The sequence below is a fragment of the Myotis daubentonii genome, chromosome 21 (genome assembly GCF_963259705.1).
Source record: "Myotis daubentonii chromosome 21, mMyoDau2.1, whole genome shotgun sequence".
NCBI classification, from domain to species: domain Eukaryota; kingdom Metazoa; phylum Chordata; class Mammalia; order Chiroptera; family Vespertilionidae; genus Myotis; species Myotis daubentonii.
In genome coordinates this window covers 6,501,653-6,506,869 of record NC_081860.1, presented here as the reverse complement: position 1 = coordinate 6,506,869, position 5,217 = coordinate 6,501,653, and the positions used below count along the sequence as shown (strand labels likewise).

The window sequence follows — 5,217 nt, the reverse complement described above, 5'->3', positions numbered from 1 at the left end:
CACATTATTGGGTCAAAGCACATCACGGGGCTGTAGCCACATTCAGGGCTTTAAGAGGGAAACCTGACATACTTGGTGGGCCCTATGAAGGACACCATAAGGTGCCAATCAATCTGGGTGACTTTGATAGGAAATAACCGCAGGAGTTAGTCTGCATGGATTGCTTTCTCTTCATCCAGGTGCACTTAGTCCCTGAGCTTCCCTAAGCCATCATGGGCAAGATTCAAATGCGTGAACTTCAAAAAAAGGCGTTTGGTCATTGTTCACTGGCAGTAAACTCAGAACTACTACAGAGTGAGAAGTTGTTTAAATCCCTGGCTGTCTTAGTTCCTACACTGTGTTGAGGGAGAAGACACATATGATAAGAGAGTTGATCAGGAAGCACACAGGACTGCAAGCATTCCAGCATCCATGTTCTTTTACATCAACATCAGTCACTACCCAGCCTCCAAGTCTCTTGATCATTTCAATTGCCCTGGTGGGCACTCCATTAGGGGTCACAGTAAAATATGCTGACATTTACATCAATGGTGACCCTGTACTTTCCACTCATTCTGTGCATGAACATGTGCTAAATGTGGTTTCTTTATTGTTCACCCCATCCCCACTGGGGCTCCTTCCTCCTGCTGGTCACAGTGCTTGCGGATGGGCATGCACTCCCACTAGATTACCAGGATACAGAAGTTCTGGAGTGATGCTCTGAGCATCCCTAGGTCCCTTCCTCTATTAGGTGTCAGCATAGCTTTGACATGGGCAGGGGTGTGACCTGTTCTCCAGGGACCAGGAGTCTCACAGGACTGTCCCTCTCCTCTCCAGGAATGTCCAATTCCTTATTCCTAAAATGGATAATTATGGGCCTTAGAGTTCTTCCCCTCAGCGTTGCCCCATATTCATCCATATGCATCAGAAAATAAATCAGGCTGCAGGGAGGGCAGCTGTCTCAAGCAGGCACATCTGTGATGTGTGAGGACCGAGGGTGTGGACACTGTTGACTATTCCAGACTCAGGAATTATCAAGTTGTCTGTCCTTGGGAGCTGGCATTCTAGTGGAGGACATCCCAAAACAAATGGGGTAAGGTTGCTACAAGGGGTGATAAGACAGAAACGTGAAGCCAGGGTGGTCACTGGAGTCTCCCTCAGACAGTGTGGGAAGAGGTGGTAGGGCCAGGATAAGTGCATACGGGGCATATATCCTCTGAGCACAGCTCTGCATATATGGAAATGTAAAACATTCACATATACTGCAACAGTTTGATAAGTAAAACATAAATCTATATAAAGAACGTTTACCAGAATCATCTGATCTCAGTGGAAGTCTGTCTTCTTTCACAAAAGAGGCTACTAGAATCATGACCACAAATCTCAGAATAAACCCACACAATTTGTGCCATCGTCATCATCCCCTCATTGCTTTTATTTAAGCACAAAAATCCCCAATGCTTTTTGAATAATCTGTTTATTTTTTTAACTTAGGTTAGCCTTTGAGTGATAAAAATTAACTTACCTGTGAGGGAAGGTGATTCTGAGGGATTGCTACATAGATTTGGAAACTAGAGAGTGTAGAGCCCATAGTGAAGTAGAAACTGTGCTTCCCTAGAGAAACCCTGTTTCTAAAGTCTAAAAACACTAAGTAGGAAGCATGAATCAGACAAGTAGCGGTCTTTCTTTTTCTTTTTTCCCCCTCACCCTACGATTCTTGTTCAATTTACTTCTAGAGAGGATGGAATGGTGGGAGGACGTAGGGAGACAGACAGAGAGAGAGAGAGAGAGAGAGAGAGAGAGAGAGAGAGAGAGAGAGAGAGAGAGAGAGAACATCCACAAGGGAGAGACACATCCATTGGTTTCCTTCCTTATGTGCCCCGACATGGCCCTAGGATTAAACCCCCAATTGAGGTCTTTGCCCTTGACCATAATGGAACCAGAGACCATTCACTCCTGGAGCCAAAGCACTGACCACTGAGGAACTGGCCAGGTCTTCCAGTCTTTCCTCAAACACAGGAATGCCCTGGAGACCTCGGAGGCTGATGGTGGCTTTCTAAAGATGATTTCTTTTTTTTCTTTCCCCCCCTCTCCATGTCTGGGTTTAATTGTTTGCAGAATGCCCGACAGAGAAGGGATTTGCGGATACTTCGCTGTGCAGAGGACAGTGCGCAAGCACGGATGGCGACATGATTTCCTTTAAATAAAAGCTACCCACAGAGGCCCGCAAGGCCGGGAGGGGCGGCCCTGTGGGGCGGGGGGCGGATGGGAACCCGCAGGGCGTGGGAGTGCCCCCCCCCCATGGAGGCATTGAATGGGGTGTCAGTGGTCATGATCAGAAGGGTTTCATCCTAGAGACAAACCCGGTGCTACCATGATCTGGCCGGGCGGGGACGTTGGAATTTTCTGGAAGGTCAATGGTCGGTAACCGTGAGGGGCCCCCGCGGCCCTGGGGCCCCGTGTCCGGGCTGCGGGACACCTAGAGGCCCTTCTTCAGCTCGAGGGACAGGACCAGCACGAAGGCGCTGCCCCTGCCCCTGAGGACGTTGGACCAGGCGCCCTTGAAGGCCTTGGCGCCCTCATCCCTGAGGACCTTCCACCGGCGCTCCATAGTGCGCATGCGCAGGATGCCGGCTCCTTGGCGCCCGACTGCAGCGTCCTCCTCCTTCGCCAGGGGCCAAAGGGGTAGGAATCCAGGCCTGCCAAGGCGTCACGGACGGGGGATCGTCCAGCTGGTGAGGATGTGGGTGTTCTTGGGGTACGGGGGCCTGCCTTTGGCCATGGTGTACACCCCAAAGTAGGCTGCCTGGTAGCTGATGATGATGCCTTGCGTGGAGAAGCTGAAACCCTGGTACCAGCCCCGGATGCCGTCCGACTTGCTGATCTGCACCAGGCAGGCTCCCAGACCCTTGAACTTCTGCTCAGTGCCCGATATCCCCACGTCGGCCACCAGCCGGGTCCGGGTGAAATCCAGGGGCAGAGGAAGCAGAGGGAGGTGGCCAGCCAAGTACCTCCAGGACTGGGTGTGCTTGTCCGCGCCCCCCAGGGTGACCTGCTTATCCTTATCCTTGAAGGTGAAGTTGTGTGCTTGGGTGGAGAAGTAGCGGATGGCGGATGGTGTTGGCCATGTCGCCCCTCCAGAGAGACAGTGCGCCCTGCTCCTCGGGGATGGACACGATGCAGTCCACGTACTGCTTGTCGGCCGTGATCTGCTGTCTGGCATGTTGCACCTGCTACTCTGGCTTGACCTGCTCGATAGGAGCCACGGCTGTCTTGGAGGAGATGGCGGTGGAGGAAGTCCTTGGTGAAGGAGATGGCCTGAGGGCAGGAATCTGAGTGGAGGCATGGAGAGGAGCTGGGAGTGTGGGTGTCTCTGGCTCCGCAGCTGTAGCCACCGCCCTGACCAAAAGGCTAAAGATGATTCATTGAGCTTCATTTATTGTAAAGGTCCGAGGCTCTTTATTATCTCAAATATTATTGCATTTGTTCCATATCCTGTCCCATTGTTGTGAGTTTTGGCCAGATCCTCTGAAATTCTGTGGGTGCTTATCATCAATTCTGCCTCTGTGTATGTCCTTTTCTTCTGGGGTACTATCATTGTGGTGAGTATACTAAAGTACCTTACAGATACACCTTTAAGCAAAAGTGTCAGCCACTGGACATTTTATTTGCATTCAGTTATGGAAAATTCCTCTGGTACAGAGGTACCCAACGGAAGGTAGCCTGAGCATCAAGGTAATCTGTGAGCCTTCCTTCAGAGAAGGTCAAGTCCGTCCACAGGGCCCACAGTTCAGCCATGACCCCACTTTCTGATCGTGGTTGTCGAAACCAACCACAGTGACTATCGTCAACATGCTGAACTGTGGGTTCCACCCCAGTAGGTGGCCTGTGGGAGGCAGCATATCGATGATTCACTTTCATCATTGATGTTTCTATCTCTCTCTCCCTCTCTCAAACCTTTCTGAAATCAATAAAAACATTTTGATATGTATTTTTAAAATCAGTAAGATGTAAACACAACCTTAAAGAAATATTTAAAACTTGCCATTTCCCAATTCTTTTACTATTTTATTATAAACTGTAAATCTGGTGCACAAAATGCATGCACGAGTAGCATCCCCAGACCTGGCCAGTAATTAGGGCTGATCAGGGCCTTCCGGCTGCCAGCCGGGCCCTTCCTTTTGGCTGTGAGCAGGGCCTTCCTTCATTCCACGCCGCCCCTTGGTGGTCAGCGCATGTCATATTGAGTGATCAATCACCAAGTCAAACTCCTGTGGGGACAACTTGCATACTAGGCTTATATATATATAGACTAGAGGCCCGTTGCAGGAAGATTCCTGCAAGAATAGGGCTTCCTGCGGCTGGAGCGAAGCAGAGAAGGGACCGAAACCCACTGAGGCAGGCTTCACTCCCGCCTTGTTTCCCTGGGGCCTCCGCCGCTTGGCTCTGTTACTGTCTCCACCGCCTCTACTTTGCTCTCTTCTGCAGTGCTTCACTTCCTTCTACATTGTCTTCAGTCTTCGCTCCCAGCCGGTATATGCAAATTAACCGCTATCTTGGTAGGGTTAATTTCCATGTCGTCATTCTGATTGGCTGGTGGGTGTAGCAAATGTACAGTCAATTAACATCTTTGTCTTTTATTAGTGTAGATGTTCTTGAGGATACTGATTGCTACCTTATCAATATGTTGGAAATAAAATATGATGATTTGCTGAAATATCTTATCATATCCTTGTTCAGTACCATCATTTTGGCAGTTTGAAACTAACCACAATGAAAGGATTTACATGAGGGAAGTTAACAAAGATTATAAACCTAGACTTCACTTAATGTATTATTGAATGCTTATACTTAGAAAGGAGTGGTGGAGAATGTTAACAATGCATATAAAACCTGTAAGTATATGGTACATGTGGCTTCAAATTGTACATAAGTTAAAAATTGAGAATAACATTTTGCTTACAATATTCAAAACCCATAGTTCCATAGAGCAAGAAGTCATTCAGTTATTGAGGAATCAGTGAAAGTCAAATATATATCTTAGATTGTCAATTGTCCTCATATTGGTTAAAATAATAATTTATTTTAAAAATAGGCAAATTTCTGAGCCATCATCTTAACAAAGGAGATAAACACAACGAAAATAAATGTATGAAAAACTTTTCACCATCACAAATTCTTAGGAAATGTAATGAAAGCAAAAGCAAGTTCATATATAGACAATTCCAGACCTACTAT

The 5,217-nt window shown here is 47.9% G+C and overlaps 1 pseudogene; it reads right to left on the bottom strand.

Annotated features, from left to right (window-relative positions):
• Positions 1-2,251: 2,251 nt before the first annotated feature.
• Positions 2,252-3,777, bottom strand: LOC132223037 (ADP/ATP translocase 3-like; annotated as a pseudogene).
• Positions 3,778-5,217: the final 1,440 nt, after the last annotated feature.